We start from the raw sequence: 26,608 nt of genomic DNA, 5'->3' as shown, positions 1-26,608 counted from the left end.
ACTAGAGAACAATGGATTGATTTTGGAGTGTTCGCCTAGAAGAGCTGCTTACCACGGCTAAAGTCTCTTCTACCCTTACCATGTGGAAAGTAGCCATTGAACAATTACAGTGCAGCAGTTAACCTTTAAAGCAAAAAAGAATTGTTTAGTAATCTCAGTGTTGTCAGGTGTAGGCCTATGAGGACAGAGGATAATGTGGAAAGAATACCCCAGACTATTCTGTGTATGTGTAGGCACGGGCAAAAGGAACCTTAACTAGAGAGAGGGATCCACTGTAGTCTGGCCAGTCAAAGGACCCAATAATTCTCTAGCGGTAGTATTCTCACGGGTGGCTGGTGCCTTGGCCAACCTACTACCTTTGGAAGAATTACTCTTTAATATATTGAAGGAAGTGTTATTGTTTTATCATTATGTAAGATTTCAACAATGATATTGGCTGTTTGACTTGTATTTGCTGTGTCATAGCCAAACTATTTAGCACGGTTTTAGACAGAATTTGAATTTGAGAAAAAAGAAAAAAAGTACGAGAACATTTTAAAAATATGGCGACATAATTTTTGTGTAAATTAAATACTTCCAAAAGACAATCCAACTAGTTGCCAAAAATTAACATCTGAAACCGTCGGGAAAACGTTACCCCCCCCCCCCTCCCACAGTAAGAGAACAACATGGAAGTGCTTAGCTAGATCAGACCCGTCTCGACAGGCTCATCTCAACCCATCTCCAAAGCCTCCCAGTGCCTATCAAGGCTCACTGCCTATTCTACAGGCACAGAAAGCAAGAAGACTGCAAAATAGTAGCCCTAGGCACAAAGGTAACAACCAGGCTTTGGCAACAACAAAATACATGGTGTAAAGCCACTGCTACTGGTGCAATAATCTGATCTAAAACGCCTACAATAACCGTAACCAAGGTCGGAAAAACATTTAACTTACATTAACTAGGCATATCAAATAAAAGTACGTATTCATATATCTTCCATACATGATGCCACTCGTGAAAACGTTATTCATAATATTCTAGTTAGTTGAGCTTACCTCTTTTCGATGACACCTAACTTTGTTATAATCGCTGATCGTAATTCCAGTGTTACCACAAAGTAAAGGAAATTTTGTTCTTCCCGGATTTTCCTATCATGAATGCATATTCAACGAACAAAAACATAAACCCGATTACTAACTACTAGCATAGTTTTCACGAGTCCTGAACATTTTCAAAAGCAGAACTTCGTTTGATTTCCTTTTGTATTAAGATAGCACTTCAAAAATACACAGAAATTAAATCCTTTTAAGTTATGCAAAACCAATAAGATTAATCATAAAACATAACTATCCTCACGTAGGAAACTTCACAAAATTCATGACATTTTGAATGCATGGCTATTCATTTATCCGTGAACACAGATACCAGCGACCCACATATTCACACTTGAACCACCTTCACTATAAAACCCTTTTTACACATTCCACATCTAGAAGAGTTGCAATAGGTTAACCTCTCTTCAAGCCGCTCAAGTCCGAAGGGTACTACTATCATAACACAAACCCTCAGACCTCTTCACAGCATCGCCTTCAATCCTGCCATCCTTCATGCCAAGGATTAATTCAAGGAATCCACCTCACCAACTACTCTCACTATCTTCATCATAATTACCCCGGACATGCTTTTATGCTCTAAGACAGAGGAGGTTACTTTTCCTCCCTTCTCTTATTACACTTTCTTCTACCTCTAAAATGCCAATTACGCTAAATTCGGGAAAAGCGACCGCCTAAAATCTCCCAGCACGCAACGACAAAAGGAGCAGCTTAAAGAAGAGATCTATCTACACTGAATCGATCACACGCTTCCGAGAGGTGTGTGCGTGAGAGGAGGAGAGGAAGGATAGCAGGGGAGGCAAGTAGAGAGGGCGAAGGGGGGTATTGACATCCCACGTGGAGTAAACGACGAATACCATAAAAGGGTAAAATGAGAAGAGTTGATATCAGGCGATATTCCTATTCAACATCGCCGTCGCACATCTAGAAACAGGTCCAGTCCAGTCCAGTCACTTGTACTGAACACTTGATGGTGAATGATGCAAGATTTCGAAAACAATAAAACACTTTTTCTTTCTCTCTTTAGCTATTCCCACATTTTCTAGAAAAAAAATTCCCGTCATTCCAAGTAAAAGAAAAGCTATGACCCAAAGCTCATCTCGTCAAGAAGGTAAAGAGGAAAAGCTGTGCAATGGCACAATTAAACCACCGCTTTCACCGTCTTAACGAAAGCCGGAGCCACAAACATCTTTTAAGACATGAGAATAACTGAACTTCAGTTAGAACAATCATTAAAAGATCATCATATGATTGTCAAACTATATATACATATATATATATACTGTATATATATATATATATATATATATATATATATATATATATATATATATATATATACTGTATATACATACATATATATATATATATATATATATACATACATATATATATATATATATATATATATATATATATATAGACATATATATGTATATATGTATATACAGTACTGTACACACACACACACACATACACACACATATATATATATATATATATATATATATATATATATATATATATATAAATCACTTGATTTCCATTATTGCATTTTGTGTTATTTCATATCAAGACTGAACCCAAAACTAACACTTATCTACGCAGGTGTGAAAATGTATACAGACCTCTACAACACTTTGTACGGTATCCTCTCCCTCCACCAACCAGTCCGGCAAATCACACCAAATTAATTTGAAAAGTGAACAACAATGAACTAAATTCACAACAATACTTTAAACGGAATGGTGTACAGAAATGAACGCCTAGAGGGGGAACGGAAAGGGCATGGACGAGGGGACGAAAAGCTCCACCACACCACCACCAACGCCGCGGCACTCTCCACACCACACGCAAGTTCAAGCCCAACTGTCACAGGCACACACGCGCACACAGGCCAGGGCCACGATACAGCCCACCAGCCACTAGCTGCTGCTAGCATCGGATCACTTCGCCTGGCGAATGGTGGACTCTCTCTCTCTCTCTCTCTCTCTCTCTCTCTCTCTCTCTCTCTCTCTCTCTCTCTCTCTCTCTCTCTCTCTCTCTCTTTTCTGCAATCCAGCCGCTCCTGGATTCTCTTCCTCATGTTCCGAGACCAAGCTGCTGCTGCTGCTTTGAGAGAGAGAGAGAGAGAGAGAGAGAGAGAGAGAGAGAGAGAGAGAGAGAGAGAGAGAGAGAGAGAGAGAGAGATAATATAATGGTTTTAATAAAATTTAAAAGGTATTAAAAAGCAGGTCGATCTCAATTTGAAAGGGCAATTCGAAAGAGCAATTGCAGCTACAATGAAGCAGGTAAATTAAAGGAAACTGATGCAGCATCTATTAATGAGAAAAACTTGAAAGCGATAATGAAACCACAACAAAAGCCTTCATAGAACATAACAATGACCAAGCGAGCGTCCATCAATGAAATGGAATGAGAGATAACATGAACGAACGCTGGGATGAGGGAAAGAGAGGGACAGACGTTGAGGGAGAGGGAGGAAGAGCTCAGGGAGGAGGGAGGAGAAGGACAGAGGGAGAAAGAGAAGGTGCGGCACCAGGCTACCACGCTCCCCTTTTCCCTGTGTAATATTGGTGAGAGGACGGCCGGTAGAGAGAGAGAGAGAGAGAGAGAGAGAGAGAGAGAGAGAGAGAGAGAGAGAGAGAGAGAGTTCTACCGGGAGTGATGCAGTTGCCTCTTTTTCCCCTCTTTCTGTTATACTCGAGGAAGACGATAGAAATCAACCTATATATGCAACTATTTCAATTGAAATTTAAAACTAAAACTATGAAGTGGGGGCATACACACAAACACCAAACACACACACACACACACACACACATATATATATATATATATATATATATATATATATATATATATATATATATATCAAACACTATTCCCCTTCTATAACGAAAAATATTGCGTGATTTTAAAAATGTTTCATCAGCAATACGTCGAAACCCCCGACAAATGCTGCTGCATTCCCCTCTTAGACGCCCTAAGGATCCAACAAGGAAATTCGCAACAACACTCAAAACAAAATATGTACTATGCACTAATGTTCGCTAGATTTCTATGAAGGAATTCAGCAACTCCAAGTCTTCATTCAGGAGATGGAATTGAGGGATATGTATATTTAACAAGCTTATTTTCTAGGCTAAACCACATGTGTATAAAGCATGTAGAGTAATGAGCCAAGAATACTACCCTGAGGAACACCACATATTACATTCCTATATTTTACAATGGTGTCCATCAACAAATACTCATTACAATCTATTACTTAAAAAATGATGCTAAGAAAAGACACATCTATTCCCAACTGGCTGAGTTTGAAAACAAAGGCCTCATGATTAACATGGTTAAAGACAGCACTAAAATCAATGCTAATCATACAAACTTCCTGACCTCACTCAAGGGATTGCTGTTCAACACTGGAAATTGTTAGAAGGGCATCGCATTCTCCAAGTCCCTTTCAAGAGCCAAATTGCAAATTGGGGAAAAGATTACCTTCAATATAATTATTTAGATGTTCTGATTCTTGTTTCTCTCCCTCTATCAGCTGCAGTTTGCAAGTTAACTAAAAACCAGGCACTTAATCTAATGCCAAGGTTAATAAAAATATACTGACCTTTTGAGAAAGACTCACGTTTTAGTTCGCAAAGAGCAGTTGTTGATGGGCAATGTAGTGACTACAGGAATATAATTATCCGGTGTTCCCAAGGGTAGTGTTCTCGGACCATTACTTTTCATAATATATATGTACATGTGGTTAGGCCTTGAAAACTAGCTTTCTCCTGAATGTGTAGACCCATGGTTGCTCAGACCCTTAATAAAGATATTGCTAAAATTAGTGCTTGGTCCAAATGGTGGGGAAAGTCTAGCCAAAACAAAACTCTGGGACAGTGGCTCTTCAACACCCAGATCTTTTCATTGATAATGTCTCTTTAACTATATACAACACATTTAAAATTATAGGTAGGAATCTTGACTGTAAATTTACTTTTGAGAAACATATCCGGTTTGTTTTCCTCTCCAATTACACAAAATACCATTTGGAGAGAGTCAATAAGGAGTTTCGGTGATCAATCTATCCTGAGAAACAACATTCATTCTTCCATGCTTTAAATTTTGCTCTATCTAGTTTTCTAATGCTGACTCTTCTTAATTTGCGGGAAAAACACTTGCAGGCTATTAAATTACTTATTTCTGACCTATATATTAATCTCCGGCAGTGTCGTTCAGAAAGTTGTTGATGTATGTTGCACAAGACTTATCATAATTCTCGAGTCTCTGACCAGTCTTTGCATTTAGATCTTCCCAGAATATACCATTCAGTTTGTAATATGTATACAGTTAATTCTGACAGTCTTGGCTTCTTTCTCCCTTATAAGGCTCAATACTACTGTATTCTAGAAATTTTATAGAAGCTGTGACCAGATTTGAGTGCCATTAGGACGTATTCTAAGTCCGGATATTTGTACTCCCTATAGTGCTATTGGTTTTTTTTTTTTTTTGCAAGTTATTACCAATTTTTTTCTTTAATCTGTAAAGTATTACCTGTTATATGTGTGCTCAGAAATGCTGAGTAAAATGTCCTTAAAAAGGGAGTGAAGCGTGGGAACCAAGTATTACAACGAGGGGTAAGAGCTAATTTTTTTAAAGGTCATATAAACTAAGAAACATGTCTGTCTGTTCAACAGAAAAGCATTTGAAACTCGTTTAAACGTCTGAAGTTCCACAGATTCACCTAGTTCTACTACTATGAAATCTCAACAATCTATTATAAAATCAATTGTTAAGCCGCCTTCTGCTGCTTTCTCTCTTTCTGCTTTCTTTAATTCTCCTACTATTAATTTTGGTTCAGGCTCACGCGTTTCATTATTTCTATTGGTAAAGTTACTTCTTATATCACTATTGTATGGCATAGTAGAGAAATCCTCTGTAATCTTTACCACTCCATCTCTTTTGTGGATAATTCTATTTTCATCCTTTATACCATGTATCTGTTGGCATCCTATTCTAAGTCTTATTTTTAAGAATTTGATGTTTCTTCCTTTCTTTGGTGTTTCCTCAATTCTGGTCTGATTGTGTCTACGAGTATCTTGGGTTTGTAGTTTGTTTATTGTTTTGGATAGTTTTGCTTATTCTGTTTCATCTCACTCGGTTTTTACCGTCATTTCCAATTTTTTCTTTGTTAGGTTTTTGGTCTTTTCTGATAGTTTTCCTTGATCTTGTTCAGGAACTTTTCCCCCATCTCTTGTGCTGATTCCAATACTTTTATTTTTAAAATTACTATTAATTTCTTCTTTACTTTTCCATTTCATCATGTAGCTGGGAGTGTCTATTTTGTATTGATAAAATATAGAACTGACTTTTCACTTATTTTCTTACAATTAGTTTTTATCTTTCTTTCCTTAGTCCGACACAAATTTTACTTCTCAATATATATATACAGTATATATATATATATATATATATATATATATATATATATATATATATATATATATATATATATATATATATATATATATATATATATATATATATAAAAATATAATATATATATATATTATATATATATATATATATATATTATATATATATAGAGAGAGAGAGAGAGAGAGAGAGAGAGAGAGGAGAGAGAGAGAGAGAGAGAGAGAGAGAGAGAGAGAGAGAGAGATGTACTGTATAGGCATATAACTATTTTTCCTTTCCTTTTTAGTCTTTAAAGGATTTTTGAATTGTTGAAAATCTTTCCTTTTCCATTTTTTTTCTGGCTTTCAAAATGACATAGAATGGGCAAATCTATTTATCGTAATTACAGTAGTCTCTTATATTTGTATGATATTGCAAAATTAACATAAATTAGTGGTGACTTGATAAAGCTAGTGTGACAAAGCAACTGCCCCAATAAAAAAGTGGAGCATAATAACTGTACAATCATTCATTTGATAATACAGCCATGATATTTGGAAGAAATCCTCATTTAGGGGGGAAGACTTTAAGATAAAAGTGCGTCCCCTGAAATTCCTTTGGAAGACTAATTTTCCAAGATGACAGCTACATAACGATTCTCGTGAAAAAAGGATATATTTTTGTTTAGACAGCCAAAGTTCAATTATTATTGGGATAAATTAGGGTGTTCTTGTTCTAAAATTGCAAACTTTATTATTGAGAACAGTCTTTGTCATTCTGGAATCAAATTTGTCCAAAACCTTGCAAGATGGCCGCCATGTAAGCCTAATTTGCAAAATTTATTTTTCTTGGTATTTCTTCATATTTTTTTATTTCTATGATTATATATAGTAATTTTTTTCATGGATATAATTAAATTATGTATGTATGTATGTATGTATGTATGTGTATATATATATATATATATATATATATATATATATATATATATATATATATATATATATATATATATAAACATGTGGAACCATTTTTAGTCCACTGCAGGACAAGGGCCTCAGACATGTCCTTTGTCATGTCTGGTATTTGGCCATTTTCATTACCACACTAGCCACTGCGGATTGGTGATGGTGGGAGACTTAATATTCTGATCGTTCACAGTAAACCAACCTAATATGGGTGGCCCTGACTAGTGACCCACAGCTTTGCCGCTCATGGCGATACACAAACCCTTTCACCAAGTTAAGGTATTCCCACACAGAAAGGGAGGGATATATATATATATATATATATATATATATATATATATATATATATATATATATACTGTATATGTATATATATATATATATATATATATATATATATATATACATATATTATATATATATATATATATATATATATATATATATATATATATATATATATATATATATATATATATATATATATATATATATATATATACACACACACACACTAACTCATTAACTGTGTCCAGACTTGAGAATTGTGATTGCGAGTATTTTAATCTATTCTGCTTCGGTCATTGTTGAACATCAGTGTCTTACAGACTCCCGAAGAAGCATGATAACGGTAGCTACAGAGTGCAGTACTGTCTAATGCTGTTTCTACATGTATACCTTCCACCACAGTCCGTCTTGCAGGCACATTTAGTCAATTTCAGACGGCCTTTATAAATCGGTTTAAGTATGGTCCACCCAATTCTTCAATTGCCATCCTCTTTCGTCCATCCCCTTCTAGGGAGACATTGAAGTTCTTGATCACGTTTATCATATTGTCCCCATACATGAGTTGCGTGATAGGCTGCTCTTTTTTAATATTCCCTTGGTTGGCGGGGATTAAGTCAAATGACACTGTTTCCAAACAAAGAAATCTAGTCTTGCCACGTTTACTCATGAAGTCGTATTTGACCTGTCATACATCACAACTGGAAACTACCCCATTGTTTGTGGATCACTCTCCTCAACTTCAGATGGGTTGTGACAGCTGTAGCTGAAAATTCCTAAGATATTTCTTGACTCCCAAGCGGTGTTTTTCCATTTTTTTCTCCCGAGACTTGATACAACATCGCACCTCATGAAAATATGGATTAACCAACATTTCTTCCGACTTTTCTGGTCCGAGAGAAGATGCAAGGTAGCATACGAGTATAGGAATCAATCTAGTGAGCTCTCCTTTGCCAAATTTGACCCACATTTTCACGAGTTTCATTGCAATTAGAAAAGCCATCAAACATGCGGCCATTACCAACATGTCTGTGTTATTTGCATCAACCATCAGACATTTGTGATTCTTAATTGCATGACAGAAATGTAAAAATATTCATGAGTATACTGTAGGGTGCAAATTCCTCCCCACCTATGTCGGTGTAATGGGTAGCCGTCGAAAGGACATTTTCCTCTATAGTCAAAAGAACAGCATTGCTTGTAACCATTATAACTATGTTATCAGTTAGAAAATGGAAGAATTCCTATTTGTTTGTGGTGTTATGGAGAAAACCTCCAATTTCATCAGGCTTTCATTTTTTTTCTGTCACTCTCCAGATAGCCTTTCCTCGTTTTGATCATGGTTCTGACTTCAGACTATCTTCTGATATACATAAAAATGCTGTTAGTTCTCTTATGATTGTTCCTATAGCATTCTACCAAAGGAAAAATATCCGGATTAGCTGAGTTCATCAAATTTCCTCGGTGTTTTTGGAGTAACGGCATTCAACAGCGACATCCCCATCGAAAATGAGTTCATCAGATTCTCTGAAATCTACGACTTTATTCACAAGACCTGACTTAGTACATGAGCTCAGTTTGCCTTTATTACGGAGAGGAAGGCAAGACTACAGGAGAACAGGTCACAATCCTTCTTAAATAGCTTTGTCTTTTGATGTCTTGTTCTTCTGATTGGCTGGTAGAACTAATGACACCAGTGTACATTTTATCCATATTTGAACTGTTCATTTGCTATTCCATCCTCTTCTCTCCACTTACATGCATTGTACCTTTGTGGGGTCTGAGTTCTTCATCTCCTTCCTTGGTTTTTTTTCTGTGCCTGATGTACTGGGAGGCACTGCTCTCTTCTGTGCTCTCTTGAAAATTTTATTAAATAAAAGCCAGCAACTATTATATTTTGTTTTATTTCGTATCAATGGAATTTTTACACCTCCAAACCATGCTGCATCAAATAATATCAGCAGGGCATTAAGATCATGAAGCAATGTTTAAAAAAAAAAAATCCGCAGCCCTGTTTCCTCTGAAATAAGCTATGAGGGGAAATAGTTTGTTTAATCACTTTTGCCCTCTTGACAGACACAATATTTATCGTATGTATCTTAGGTTTTGAATCCATGATAAGATACTTAAAACTTGAGTAGAGTTGGCCGAGGGTTCAACCTTTTACCAGCTTAGCTCACTTTCATGTATGGGATAGTTAGGTTCGAGGTATTACTATTTACCTAATCCGATAGTTCATCCATTATCATTTCATCTCTTGTAATCTGTACAGCATCCATATAACTTTAAAGCCCCCATCTTAGTTAAGGTGGGGGTATCTAATTTCTTTGGGGCTGATTAGATAACATTTGGTATATACTAAATTTAGTTTAGCTGATATCAAACACCCTTAATGAATTACAGTAGTGTCCATCTACTCCAATAGTTTTACTTTAGTTTTTTCCTTCCCATATACAAATAGTCTTTACTCTGATGAACTTCATTTACCCAAAGCAACTGGTTTTTTGGTATTAAGCCCTTCCGTTTGCCCCATTGCTGTCTGCAGAACTACCCCTCCCTAAGGAAAATAGGATTGACTGCAAGATCGGCTCTGTAGTTTGCAAACTTTTGGAACATCATTATCATCATCACCGCCTACGCCTATTGACGCAAAGGGTCTCGGTTAGTTTTCGCCAGTCGTCTCTATCTTGAGCTCTTTAATTAAATACCTCTCCATTCATCATCCCTAACGTCACGTTTCACAGTCCTCAGCCATGTACGACTGGTTCGTCCAACTCTTCTAGTGTCTTGTGGAGCCCAGTTAAAGTTAGGTGAATTAATATCTCTTGGTAAGTGCGAAGAGCATGTCCAACCATCTCCATCTACCCGTCACCATGATCTCGTCCACATAAGGCACTTTAGTAATCTCTTATAGTTTCAATTCTAATCCTGCCCTGCCATTTACCTGCCAATATTCTTCTTAGGCTTGGTTCTCAAATCTATAAAATTTGTTGGATATTGTTTCATTGGCATACCACGACTCATGTCCATATAGCAACATCGATCTCACTAACCTGATATATAGCTGATTTTTATATATAATTTCAGGTGATTTAATTTAAAAATTTTACTTCACCTAGCCATTGTCTGATTTTTTTTTTCAATCTTTCATTGAACTCAAATTCTAAAGACCCAGTATTAGAGATCATAGTTCCTAAATATTTAAATAATTCCAAATCATTAATCCTTTCTCCTTCCAATGATATTTCATCTTCCATTGTATATTCCGTTCTCATCCTCTTTGTCTTCTATTCATCTTGAGCCCAACCTCAATATTTCATGCATTCTGGTAAGTAAGCTTTGCAAGTCCTGTGGCGGTTTGCTAATAAGGACAGCATCATCGGCATACTTTAAACTGTTAGAAAAAACCGTAATTTTAATCGGAAATTCTCCATAAAAATATAATGTTCCTAACTGTATGTCAGTAAAATACAGGCGACCGTAATCTTACCTTAATTGGTTATCTTTTACGAGTTGGTGACCGTAACATCACTCCTTTAAGTCAATATATCCGTCATTAAAACTGTAAAATTTCTGGAATAAATGTTGCCAGACATTTGCCGTTATTTTAAGGCAAATTTTTAACCGTGTAGGACCGCTAATTTCCTGTTACTAATCCCGTCCAATCCTTCTCCACCATCCCCACCTGTTCTATGCATTACAAAATCCATGCGGAGGATAAACAATCATAAGTGACAACACATCTCAAAAATAGTGAGTTCACCTGAGTTCACCTTGGGTAGTTAATAATTGTTAATTTACAAAGGATTATTTTTCATGTTCGCGTAAATTCTAGATAAAGTATTTTCAAAGACGTAATCATTTTGTTATTTCTTCCTTGTTATGATTTTACAGTTCAAAATTCAAGGTACAAACACTTAAAAGGAATTTATGAATAACTGGGTAGAGGTTGAGAGAGAAGCTAACTTTACTAATGGCATTATCTAATTCATTTTCCTAGACATGGAGTCTGTGCTTTCATTTTCTATCATACCAACGGGAGCAAAATCTAAACACTTCTTACTTACCCGTATCAACACCAGTCAAAATATCACTCCAGGCATCGGAAATCATTGTCGAACAGAGTAAACCGTTCAGTCACAATTTGTTACACAATACTTATTATGGTGTCTCACAATTTCCTTCCACGTTGTTAAAATCATGCAACACAATACTCGGCCCCAGTAAATTATCCCCCTACCCTATTCATTCCACTATACTATAGTAAATAAGCGTACTGCCTATAGAATTTTTTTAAAGAAACAATGTTATCGCTTTTAACTCACCCTTTCAATATTGGAAGTACTATAATCATCCCAGAAAATGAGAAAATCCAATACAAAATTAATGAGCGACAGACAGCTAAGATTTTTATTATTATCAATACACACAAATGCATGAGAAATATACATACGTGTGTGTGTGTGTGTATGTACATGCTAATCAGAGCGCCTTTGGGTAAAAATCTAATTCCTGTCAATATCTCCTTTCGCAAACAATTTCGCTAAATTATGCTGTTCCTTTCTTAATCAGTACTACATCATCTGTAAATATCAATCAATCCACACTCTTCTCGAATTTTCTTACTGACAACTTTGAACCTAAAGGACCCTAATTTTTCTAACTCCTCGCAACACTTGATCCATAAAGATATTTACATAATGCTTTACCTACTTGTAAAATTGGCAATGCTACTCCATTGGGTAAATGTGTTTGTGGTAGATCTAGCTCTGCTGTTCCCATTTTATCGTAGGATTTTTAATTTTTTAGGTTTAAAATGTGGCTTATTAATGGAATATGCAAGGAACCGGACAATCCCTTAGACACTGACCATATATACCGCATATAAGACTAGAGCGCATGCCCCTCTCCATCAAGCTACAGTAAGACCAGGGAGGACCAGCCAATGGCTGCTGATGACTCGACAGGTAGCCTATAGGCATACTCGAATCTCATGTTTCTAGTTCAAAAGGATAGTGAGATTGCAGAGACTTCTAGAAAGTCTCGAGCTAAATAGGGACTTTAATTCCCGTCTAACAGATTGCTAGGCAGGACCATTCCCATAGACTAGATTTAGAACGTCTTTGGCAAAACGTCTAAATAGGTATGCTGATGGTAATAATCTGTTCCCTAGATTGCAGTTTGCTTTTTACAAGGGTCTTGAACCATGTGATTGCCTTATCATTTCCTTTGATGTACAGAAATTACCTGCTTCTGGTCAGGAAGTTTTGTATGATTGGCCTCGATTTAAGTGAAGTCTTTAACGGTGTTAATCACAAAGCCATTGTTTTCAAACTTAAACGTATGGAAGTAGGTGAGTATTTTCTTACCATAATGATTGATTTTGTAAAGTAATATATCATAAAGGGTAGTTGTTGATGGGCATTATAGTGACTATAAAGAATGCAATATATGGTGCTTCTCGGACTACTACATTTCATAATACACAGTACATACAAGTGTTCTGGCCTTGCAGAAAATGTGTTGCATATTCAGATGATGCCACTCTTTTTACACCAATTCCGTCTGAATGTAGTCCTCTGGTTTTTAATCCCTTAATAGGAATCAATGTAAATTACGGGGGGATGATTTTTAACAAAGCTCAAAATAGATTATAAATTGGTCAAGGACAATGGCTCTTTCGCCTCCAGACCGTTTCATTGACAATGTCTTTTTAAGTGCATAAAATTCATTTAAAATTATAGGTGTTATTCTTAATTGTTAATTTACTTTCAGCAAATATCCAGTTTGCTTTTTCTACACTTGCATAGAAAAATTTCAAAATGAGAAAGAGACTAAGTTATTTGGTGATCAATCTGTTTTAATTCTTCAATTCAACCGTACTTTGAATATTGTTCTCCTGTATAGTTTTCAGCGGTTTACACCCATCCAAATTTGTTAAAATCATCATTTGCGTTCAGACAAGGTATACAGGTACTGTAATTCTAAAAATTTTGCATTAGCCATTATAAGCCTCAATACTAAACAGTATTCTGGAAGTTTTTTACCTCAGCTACGACTATTTTTTGGATGATTTTCTAATCTGGTGGATGAATCGTGAGACTCAAGTTCAACCTAGTTGCAAACGAATTTCTGTTGAACAGACCAACATGTCTCGTTTCACCGTTTTTAAATGAATTATCTATTTAACGTTCTTACTGATCTCAATATATCTTATAATGTTTACCCTATTTATCAATATAGATTACTTGTTACTTTTCTATTTCTTATCGTAGTGAGTTTCTTTCTATGTTGGAGCCCTTGGGCTTGTAGCATTCTACTTTTTCACTATGGTTGTAGCTTGGCTAGTAATAATAAAAATCGGATATGATTCCCTTTTCTGAAACCTTGCAAAATAAATCATTCCTTACACCTACATTGGAGGATCATCAGTCGCCTGTTTAAACACCCTATACTCCTCACTATTACCATTCACCCCTTTGTTGAACATCCACTCTTACACAATCGCTTCCTATTTATTAGGGCCTCTGATGTGGAGATATCTACGCAGACGATGATCTTAATCATAACAGAATGACCGCCCTTATTACCTATTCCATACTATCTGCTCTCTACGTTCAAAACCTTTTCTCTCCTTACTCTACCAATAAATTAAGAATCATATTTACTCTACCAATAAATTAAGAATCATATTTTCTTCTCATCCAATTCTCATATGACATTCTTCAAGGGCACCCAGATATATCTTTCGCCTTCATTTATCTCTTCACCCAAGTATATCCGTCTTACACCACATTAACTAAATATAGATCTCGAAAACTTGAAAAAAAAACGAGCACATAAACAATATATATATATATATATATATATATATATAATATCTACATGCACAGAATAAGTAGGTGTGAGATTCATAAGAACTTGATTAAACCAATAAATCTATACAAGTACTCCACTTAAAACGCCCAAGAATGACATCCTCTGCATTGATAGGTTGAAGATTTGACGTGATTCTGTGTTCTGGCATATGTTTACGACTCGGTTATCAAAATTCTTTTCTTCCAACTCAGGAGATGCAGTAGTTTCTATATTCTGATTTTTTCATATTCCTCATTCTTAATTTCATACCTTGATTACTTTAAATATTTCTCTAATCAGCATTTATTTCCAAAGCATACCCGTGGGCAAACCCAAGTTTTAAAAGATGACATCAAAACTGTGACGACTAAAATCGCTTACATATGCTTAACAAACATTTCAACTACTTGTCGTCATCAATAAATAAATGGAATTTACAAATTTCCTGTCATATTCAATCAACATGAAATAAATACATGAGAGAGAGAGAGAGAGAGAGAGAGAGAGAGAGAGAGAGAGAGAGAGAGCGTTGAATTAAAATGATCTAAACCCACATAACGTGTTTCTCCATCCAAAATCAAAGGTTAGGCAGGCGATAAAAGATCAGAACACTTTCTACTGCAACGCCACAAATTCAAACACGTACCTATGCCGCCTTCCCCCTGCAGACACCTGTAATATACAATAAAAACAAGTTAGGTGGCCCATCAATGTGTCATGGCATTAAAAGTGGTATATACAGGCATATATGACATTAGGAATGTATTACATCTTGTGTGAAGTGAATCACAAATTATATGAACCGCCGATTAGCCCTTGTGTATCAAGAAATCTCCTGGTAATTACCCCCATCACCGACCCTTTTTTTGTTACTTCCTTATTTCCCAGTTTTTTAACGTCTATTCTAAAAGCTTTTATTTGTTCCCTAGTTTACAGTTTTGCTTTCGCAAAGGTCGGGATGCCTTTGCGATCATTATTCTAATTTCCAGTTATACAAATTTCCCTAGATTTTGGACATGAAGTTTAACTGCATTTGAACATCTTAATCTCCAAGTCCTTTCTTAGTAATATAATTGAATGTTCAATTCATAGACGGCAAAAAGAAAATCTTGAAGGGAACTGCAATGTTTACAGGTATGCAATATCTATGGTTCTTTGGGGTAGTATATTATTCCTATTACTTGTGGTATTATGTGCTCACGGTATGTAGTTTGACCTTGGAAATAAATGTTGTTTAAGCAGATGCTACTACTTCCTTTGCATAGATCCCATCGCGAGTATAAATGAGTATGTAGTTCCCGATTTTCTAAATGGATTTGGCTAAGATTGGTGTAAGCAGCAAATTTGAAGGAAGGTGTAAAAATGAAATCTCAAAGAATGATTGCTATTAGGCCTCGAACATTAGAACCCAGCACACGGCTAATTTCAATGAGCGTTATCTACGAACTATGTAGTTAAAATTGCATCAAGTACCCAGTCTATAGCTTCGTTAATTTTCTCAAATAAAAAAGGGAAAAAGGAGTCCATAGACACTTGTGGAGAGCAACCTTTTTAGAGGAAATTTAATTTTTATTTTCATAATTTAAACAATGATCATCTATTTCGTCTTACAGTTCCTTAATACGAAACAACGAGGTCGATTCAATTTCTTATCCCTCATCTGCATATTAATTGCTAGCACCAGCATTCAATTTACAGATTGTGACTATTGTATAAAATTTTTCATAATTCTGACCATTATCATCATTCAGATCTTCCAAAAATATAATCAAACAATGAAAAGTACAGCTATTTAAAAGAATCTTGCTTTTTCTCATGAGATTCAATATCAGTTTTCTATAGGCTGTATGTCTGTTGAGACCAAATTGTTGCATGGCAATCATAATCATATAGTTGAATTGATGGAACTACAAAAGTCAAAACTTAATACAAATTTTTATTTCGTTTCAGCAAGTTAAAATAAGCCTCACATTACTGTTTGTTATCTCATTTATTTCACTTTGCAGTTTCTCTTATTGGCTTTATTTCTCACCTGCAATTTATTCCCTACTTTTATTTTCCCCATGTAATAACGTGCTTCCCCTATCAAGGGCCTTAGGTTTGTACTGCTTTTGCAACAGGCTTCCAATACAATAAATAACAATACCATACATAGAGTATATTGACTATGATGATGATCTTAATAATAATAGTAACAATAATAATCCTCATCATAATAAAACTTTGAAAAAAAAAACATAGCCTACAACGATAGTAAAAGGTTGGTATTTGAACACAACTTTAAACTTGAGAAGTCAATGTTAAAATAGAACTATTTATAAAGTCTAACGTAGTTCTGCTAGAAATGAGATGGCTTCCCAAAGAGGCACAACTGAGGTCCCATGTATGATAATCATACATACATACATACATACATACATATATATATATATATATATATATATATATATATATATATATATATATATATATGTTATCTTTGCAAGGAAGATAGGAACTACAAACTAAACGTTTTCAACTTGAACCTTTGCTGCCCATATTCGAAGCCCTATTCAATCACTGCGATGGAGAGTCAATGAACTTTCAAGTCAAAATTTTGCTCTAAGCTAACAGTCTGTGTCTGTCTGTCTGTCTTAGGAGAGCACAGCTGATGTGTGGTGTGTTTATGAAGCTGAAGTATTTTATCAAAACAAGTGCACACAGTAGATGCACAGAAACACACACACACACATATATATATATATATATATATATATATATATATATATATGAGAGAGAGAGAGAGAGAGAGAGAGAGAGAGAGAGAGAGAATGTTTACAAAATCCATACACTAAAATTTCCTTTTATAAGACTGAATGACTGCGAATATGTGCGTGTGAATGTGTGAATGACTGCGAGTGAACAGCGGAGTGTCAGCAGCCAGACTACATGGATCAATACACCCTCTCCACCACCGGCGAGAGAGAGAGAGAGAGAGAGAGAGAGAGAGAGAGAGAGAGAGAGAGAGAGACCGGTGTGCATTTTAGTTTGAAACTCTCCTCTCTCTCTCTCTCTCTCTCTCTCTCTCTCTCTCTCTCTCATTACAATTACAAGAAAGAATGACATCGTTCTTCAAAGCATTGACGACAATGAAATGCAACGTGCAATAATACAGCGAAAGCATACACACCTTTTCACATTTACAACGTGTATATACATATAGGTACTGATTGGTTGTTGGTTCTGAAGGGGAGGAGGCCTGATGTGGACCTTTAAACCTACAAACCATACGCATAGTATGTTAGTTGGCTCTGTAAACCTATATAGTTCATGCAGAGTATATGCTACCGTCCTGCCGTGTCTTCACCTCTGTCAAAAGCGCAATCTTTGTATTGGCGTCTTTCCCCTAGAGCAGCGGGTTCCCAGCCTTTTTGTTCTTCGGTATCCCTTTGGAATTTTTATAAAATCCGGTGTAGGCTACCCTTAAAACTGAGGTGGAAAAAGAGAAATAATAAAACTGATATTGTGATATAACTCTATTATTCAGTCTCAATGGAGATTACATCGTGTATTGCACAGTACTGGTTTTTCTCTCATATACAGTACAATGTACCACCTGAAGAGTAAACATGTACATGTGCCCATGATTGTGACCCCTCCCTTAAAATATGTTTTTCCTTCTTTGACAAGTCTACGTTTACCCAGAAACGATAAAGCTGGTTTTAGGTGACACAAAGCGTTACCTGTTAGCCTTTCTAAATATATAAAAAAGATTCTTTTTTTTTTCTGTTAAATATGTGAACTGAATATTCATAACTGTAAATATATAAAACCAAACTATTTTGTTATATACACAAATAAATAAAGTAGTAAAATTGTACCTTATAAAGGGTCCAATTATAAAACATGTCTGATACGATAAGCGACCCTTTAATGTAAGGATAACGGTGAGAAATGTGAAAAACGGGGTCACAAAATCACAAAACCAACATGACCCCCTTTCACAATAAACTATGAAAGAATATAATTATGTTACCATAATAATCGACATGGGGTCATTATTCCACTCTCCAGACAGGTATTCCACATATCTCTGCGTTAGTACAGGTGGATACATACCAAAGACACTTCCACCAGCTAATATTATGATAAAATTTCAATATACACAATAATTATGAAAATAGTTGAATACCAGTAATTACAGTACGCATGACTAATAATTTTTAGTTAGTAAAAAATAATTGCAAATGAGATTTTGAACAATAAAGTAGCATTTATTTCAATATGGCAGCTCTACATTGCACGCACAAAGCAAGACTCCCCCGAGGGTTCCAGCATCAATGTCTCCCCCATTAGGATAGAAGGGGGCAACAGCAAGGAACGAAGGAAAACATCTTCCTTCCCATTTCTGCACCCTATTCGAAATCTCTCAGCCTTAAAATGAAAACAGATGAAAATTCTTTTTTAAAAAGAATGCTTCCATATTCTCTCTGCAAGTAATTAATTACATGAAAAATTGTCGAAATGTATCTTTTTCATGAATCTTCTTTGTTTTCTAATAAAAATCGGTTTAATTGGCACTCCAATAAAAAAGATCAGATGATTCCTTTCTACAACAGAAATTTTGCTCAAATAAACAGTAAATATAGTGCTTCCTTATTAAAGGACCACGGTGCAACTCAAAGTCCCAGAGGGTATTGATGCTAATGGACACGACTTTTCCCAAGTGGTTACTAAAACTTGTTCACTTTCCCGATTTCCCGAATCGAAATACTTAATTTTCATTATAAACTTAATTTCTTCCATTGAGATTCAACAAAACCCTGAATTAAATATATAACTGTTTACAAGAGCAACTTACTTGAGCATCACATATAGTTACATTGCTTTCAAGTAACGGTTACTATATCAGTAGCAAAAACGTCAAGTATTATTTCTCCTTTTCCGACTGTGGATAACTATAATTTCCTTTATCCTCTGAAATATAGATTTCCCACAGAGTTAGACGCAAACCTTGCAGGTTTACAGGTAACATTCTCTAGGTAATCAATCTGCATCGTGCAGTGTGTGTGAGTGAAGAGACATTCATAGTAGGATTTAGGAAAGGGTTTATAGCGCTCCTCCTCGTTTGGTTCGAGTGTCAACTTAAGGTTACTCAGTTTGTACAGGTACCTCAAAATATAGATAAGCATTACAACCAACTTGTCCTATTTTAAAGTGTATTATTTTCCAACCCAACCCGTCTTAACACTACACCTTGTGGTTCCCCAAAATATTTCATCTACAGTAACAATCGTAATAGGATTAAGAAAAATTCCTCTCTTAAAAAAATTGATAACAACTAACTTTATGAAAATTAGCTTTGATAAATCTTCAGCTACAACTTTAAAATCTTTTGTTTTCATGAAAAAAAAAATGTGGTCACAGATATGAAACCATCTATCGATATTATGGGCATTCAAACTGTCTGTCTATACAGTACCAGTCATCATTAACAAAAAAAAAAAACACACATTAGTACCGAAAACTAAATTAGGTGATTTTCATAATTAAATCATCTGTAACGAATATCAATTATCAGAATAATAAAAATTAAAACAACCTAAACGTCTTTGTCTTGGGGTAGAATTCTCTTCCTTGAGGGTACAATCGGGCACACTATTTTGTCTTATTTCTCTTCCTCTTGTTTTTCAAGTGTTTATAGTTTATATATGAAAGATCTATTCTAATGTTGTTAAATGTTGTTACTGTTTTTAAAACATCTTAGATTAATTGCTCATTACTTCTCTTGTTGTTTATTTCCTTCCTTATCTTTTTGCTCACCGAGCCATTTTCCCTGTTGTTGCCCTTGGGCTTATAGCTTCTTGCTTTTCCAACTAGGGTAGTAGCTTAGCAAATAATAATAATAATAATAATAATAATAATAATAATAATAATAATAATAAAAATAATAATAATAATAATAATAATAATAATAATAATAAACGTCAAATAAGAGTGTGAAACCATAAATCCCTAATACAAAAACTCACCGGTGTACTGCTGATATGCAATACCAAAGAAAACTAACACTCAAAGAACTGCAATAATTCCGGGCATGAATATTTAAGAAAAGACAAATTTCAATATTAATAAAAACGATTTAATGGCATGGCATGACAGAAGTAGGTCAAAATAAGGTCACTATATTTGAACGTTGTAATTACAAAGGGATCGGTTACAACACACACATATATATATATTATATATATAAATATATATATAGTAGGTTGGCCAAGGCACCAGCCACCCGATGAGATACTACCACTAGAGAGTTATGGAGTCTTTTGACTGGCCAGGCAGTACTACATTGGATCCTTCTCTCTGGTTACGGTTCATTTCCCTTTGCCTACACTCACACTGAATAGTCTGGCCTATCTTTTACATACTCTCCTCTGTCCTCATTCACCTGACAACACAAATTACCAAATAATTCTTCTTCGCTCAAGGGGTTACTGCACTATAATTGTTCAGTGGCCACTTTCCTCTTTGTAAGGGTAGAAGAGACTCTTTAGCTATGGTAAGCAGCTCTTCTAGGAGAAGGACACTCCAAAATCAAACCAATGTTCTCTAGTCTTGGGTAGTGCCATAACCTCTGTACCATGGTCTTCCACTGCCTTGGTTTAGAGTTCTCTTGCTTGAGGGTACACTCGAGCATACTCTTCTATCTTATTTCTCTTCCTATTGTTTTGTTAAACTTTTTATAGTTTATATAGGAGATATTTATTTTAATGTTGTTACTCTTCCTAGAATATTTTATATTCCTTTTTTCCTTTCCTCACTGAGCTATTTTCCCTGTTGGAGCCCCTGGGCTTATAGCATCTTGCTTTTCCAACTAGGGTTGTAGCTTAGCAAGTAATAATAATAATAATAATAATATATAAATATATATATATGTATATATATATATATATATATATATATGATAAACTATCATCCGTTCAATTTTCCTTGCCACAATGTTGATCGGCCAATGGTCTTTCTTAACCATTGAAACATTTATCAGATCAATTAACACAAATGAAAAATGTAGTTATTTTCATTCTTTCCTATGTTAATGCTGAAGGTGGAAGTAAAACTTAATTACATTCTGACTAATACAAAACATATACAATATAATTACGAGAATGAATTTTAATCTTATATTTGTTAATGCCGAATTGTTTCTTGGCCCAAAATCTAACCGAATCTTCCCGGAATCTTTTTTTCTTTTAATTTTCAAATAAATCAGTCTCCAGGACCCTTGAATGTTAATAAACAGATAAAACCTGGATTCATAGGAACGTTTATAATTATCACATGTTAATAATTGAAAATTTGGCTCCAATATATTGCTCAAAAAGTTTTCACTTACTGACATCGGCAGGAACAATTAACATAAGAGAATGCCATAAATTGATACATTTTACAGTTCATGACAGTGAGAGAGAGAGAGAGAGAGAGAGAGAGAGAGAGAGATGACCACATCAACGCTTCGTATCTGCGAACTGCTTATAGTTTTCAACCACAGTCGTAATGGCGGGGCGAGAAAATCTCAATCTTAAGACTTGACTGTGGTGGCAACGGATTATATTACCCAAGGCCTCTACAATCAACTTGTACTCTGTCAAAGAGCTTTTCTATCAATTTCGTCATCCTTGTGAAGGAAGGAATCAGACCTGCTATTCGTGATGAGAATATCTATCATAGATAGCAATACATTATACATGCAAGTTTTCCGGTTGCTGACTTAAATTGCTAAGTGGCCACATTGACATATCATTTTATTTATACTTGAGTTTTAATTAGGAGACGATCAGGTTCGTGATGAGAATATCTGTATCATTACAAAACAATGCGACTAAAAATCATAAAGTTGACAATGGTGGAAAAATGCGAAAACCCAGAGCATTTGAGTTCTCTGGCAGTCAGATAGAAAAGAAGAGTGGATTCATCTGCACTAACAAAGAAACATTTGCACTTACAGAAAGATTTCGAATTATACAACTTTAAATCGCTAAGTCTGCGCACACATACATGTATATATATATATATAGATTATATATATATATATATATATATATATTCTATTGTATATGACATGTTATACAGTATATATACATATGATATACTTATATACACATACATGTATATATATATATATATATATATATATATATATATATACATATTATACATATATATACATATATATATTATATACATATATATATATATATATATATATATATATATATATATATATATATATAGTATACAAAACCCCAGGTCAAAATACTTTGACCATCCCATACAAATATCAGATTCACTGGGATAACTTAGGGTCATTGTGGGTAATATTGTAAAACTAAAGATTGTACACCTGGTAACTCCAATGGTTGCTCAGTGGGAAAAAAATTAAAAATAAACAAACGCTGTTTGCCAAACCATGGCCATCATTAAGTGATCTCTACATATTAAAATTTCAAATAACAATAAACCGCTTACATGAGGTATTTTGCAGATCTGCCAGAGACGTCATAATACACCCATTATCATTCAGCTTTCTACACATTATGAACCTAGTTTCCCATAAACACTCAATTAAGAAGCCTTTTCTTGCAGTTACAAACATTTTCCATGCTGCTTAACTACCCATGGGTAAATGTAACGAACACTATACAAAAATGTACATTATAATTGTATGATAATCTAATTTCATACTGAAACTGACATTTGTTATGATTTGAGAATTTGCATAATCTGGCAGACTATAGTAATGCATAAGCTTACTGCCTCTTCATATGAAGAACAGCATATCCATCGTTAACTACGTTAAAAGTATCACTAGTTACCCATCTACCCGGGGAAAAAATAAGGTAATATTATCTACGGATGTTACGGACAGTCTCGAAGCTTGAACCTACACATTAAAAACAACCGTAATTTTAATTTGAAATTCTCCATAAAAATACACTTATTTCAGTCGTATATCAGTAAATACAGGCGACGGTAATTTTCATCCTACTTCGTTGTCATCTTTTAAGGGTTGGTGACAGTGCGGTAAATGCCTGGAAACACATATTCCCGGATTTTTACCCTTTTTTACGGCTAACTTTTAACAGTGTAGGTACATTCATTCTGTATAATTCTTTCTTGAAGGCAGTTGTAACTAAGGAAGACTAATGGAATGGACGCCTATAATTCTAAAGATGGAGTTCAACACTGGTAAATGTTAAAGGTGTCTGGGTTCCGTTCCAGCCTCTTCTGAAAAGACCATCACCAGTACTTCAGCCGAGTAGCAGAATTCCTACAAGCACTCCAGAAATCTGTCTCTCCGCCCAACAGCCAGAAACCATCGTGCCCGACGCACGATGACTGCTACAAAAACAATCCGAGAAAATGATGAAAGCAAGAAATTTGCCCACTCGACTAAATTGTGGCCCAAAAAGTACCCTTGCCAGAACAGAGGAACAATGAGATAATGTTGAATTGCGAGCGAAGCGAACTATGATGTAGCAAAGTCCATTTGAACTAAATGGTTAATGATACTTAAAATAAAGCACACCCCCCAAAAGATGCGGTGGGCGGAGTAACCAAAGAGTTCCTGGCTGTTAGGTGGAGCCAAGGCCCATAGAATAGCTATGGGCCTTGGGTGGAGCAACAGATTTCTGGGTCACTTGTCGGAAAACTGCAGCCGGAATGCCCAAACTCCCACTGTGGTAACCAACATCAAGATTAACCACTAAACATCCTAAACTTACGGTCCGAGACGAGGATCGATCTGCCGCCATGCGAATGCAAAGCGAACATGTTACCACTATACAACCCAGTAGGCTAGTTAATCAACAGGATTATTTCTGTTGAATTTGGCATTTAGCAAGGTGATGATAGTGAAGGCAAATGATTTTCAAAATATCAAAAAAGGTTAACATGGCGCCCAGGTGTAACTTTTATTTATAAATATATACATATATATATATATATATATATATATATATATATATATATATATATATATATATATATATATATATATATATATATATGTGTGTGTGTGTGTATGTGTATACATAAAAAGTCTAATATCTATAAACTAAGATAAATATATGCAGTACGTAAGAAAAAAATAAAATAAAAACAAATAGTAAAAACGCAACAAATAAAAATGCATTAATTATTAAAGATAAGTAAACACCATTGTTCTATCATGAGTCATAATACGCACTTACAAGTTCTTGTATCTTTGGTGAGGGTTTTCACAATCTTTTGAAAACATTCACTTAGTGTTTCATTACTGCCCCACTTACCTAAATCCGGATTAACGAAAATAATTGACGGACTCTTTTAAACACAAGAACACCGGATTCCTAAAAAGCTATCCAACAAAAACAGTATGTTCCTATGTTGAACATGGCGGCCTTTCATGCTTTTCGTGCGCTTTCAAAGCGGTGATAGCCAGTCTCTGATGACGTCAAAGCAAATCGTAGTTGAACCCGAGATCAAAGAGAAAATTTGGTCGATGAATGAATGACAACAGTAAGATACTACAGCCTTAAAGTACAATTATTGCAGAATTGAAAGCACAGTGGGGAAACTCGATTCTTTAAAATATATTGTGGCTACAACTACAGTACATCAAGGCAAAAAAAAACCTAAAATTAAAGTTGAAAGCTTGTTCTGTGGTATTTACATTTCATCTGGGAATTAAAAAGATTATGTTCTCTTATAGAAATCGGATAATCCTCTCAGCCTGGGGCTAATAAAACTGTAGCTTGACTTGCAAATTATTGCTACTCCTTTACAATTAGGGGCAAAAGTTATCAAACTAATGCAGCAAAGGATATTATCATTATCATCATTACTTACCAAGCTACAACCCTAGTTGGACTAGCTAATGGCTGTCCATTGTAGTACGCGATCTAAGACGTGGTGCTACTGCTCCACCGTTGCTAAATGGCGTGTCAATGCTTTGTCATTTCTTCAAGAATGACTTCTTGATGCCGTTTTTAATAATATGTATTAAATTTGTTTTGCGAACCGTTCATCGTGCAAAATAGGATCACGTGACTAAACCAAGTGTTGTTGCCTCTCGATGACCATGGTCTCTATGCTTAATCTTCTTAGTTTGGAATCAAATCTTTCCAGGTGAGGCCCATAATCTTACGTTACCAAGTAGAATTTTAAATGTTCTATTTGCCCAAGATGACCGACAAACAGTCCAGGCCTCTGCAACCGGAGACGAGATATACATGACCTGATATACTGTACTTTGCCCTTGGTGGGGGGTCTGGCGTTTGTACTAGAAACAATGGTCTTCAGGCTGATAATTATGTGAAACCCTGTTAATCATCTCCAGCTCATCATTGTTGATCTCAGCAGTGGATGAAACCGTGCTACAAAACTATTTAAAAAATACATTGTAGTTGTATATCATTTACGGTGAAAACGGTAACATTCTGATTTGGTATTATTCATTTTACTATGACTTGTTTATCTTGTATTTATCAATAAGCTAAGTGCCTGATATATTGATTATAGTTTCGTAATAGGTGTTGCTTTGACTGGGAGGTGTGGGTCAAAATGGCAGCGTCACCAGCACATAGCAGGTCAACCAAATGGGGGCTTTAATGTTTTCGTATAGACGTGTAAGGGTCTGGTGTTGAAGGGGCAACCATAAATTCATTATTGCATTTGGGTTCCATCTATGCGATTTCCTGCTATTAAGTCATTATTGAGATGAACATATTGAAAAGGACAGACCTGATCATCACCCTGCTTCACTACCATTCCCACAGAAACGAAGGACTCCAAGTTGCCAATACAAATTTACACATAAGTTGGAATGAAATAGCAGAAGCATTTCGAGAAATTTGCAAGGCACTCGGTATTTTGCAAGTATCTTCCATAGGAGCTCGAGGAGAATCATATTAAAGGCCTCGGTAAAGTCGATAAAGACTGTATAAGTCTGTAATTTGCCCTCAACATTTCTATCAT

General features: G+C 35.2%; 1 protein-coding gene across 25 annotated transcripts in view; it reads right to left on the bottom strand.

The window, feature by feature from the left end:
* The window catches only part of RhoGAPp190 (Rho GTPase-activating protein 190), a 709,768-nt gene that overhangs the window by 594,031 nt on the left and 89,129 nt on the right, over positions 1-26,608 (bottom strand). For 23 of the 25 annotated variants that reach the window (XM_068385117.1, XM_068385108.1, XM_068385124.1 and 20 more), the window contains exon 2: positions 15,261-15,286. The exons of 1 other annotated variant lie outside the window; for it this stretch is intronic. The gene's annotated coding sequence lies outside the window, so the exon portion shown is untranslated. Of the gene's footprint in view, positions 1-2,722; positions 2,971-15,260; positions 15,287-26,608 lie in introns of those variants that run through there. One more of the 25 variants, XM_068385095.1, reaches the window with a different exon arrangement.

Source organism: Palaemon carinicauda, chromosome 1 (genome assembly GCF_036898095.1).
Source record: "Palaemon carinicauda isolate YSFRI2023 chromosome 1, ASM3689809v2, whole genome shotgun sequence".
NCBI lineage: Eukaryota > Metazoa > Arthropoda > Malacostraca > Decapoda > Palaemonidae > Palaemon > Palaemon carinicauda.
This window is presented reverse-complemented; position numbering and strand designations above follow the sequence as displayed.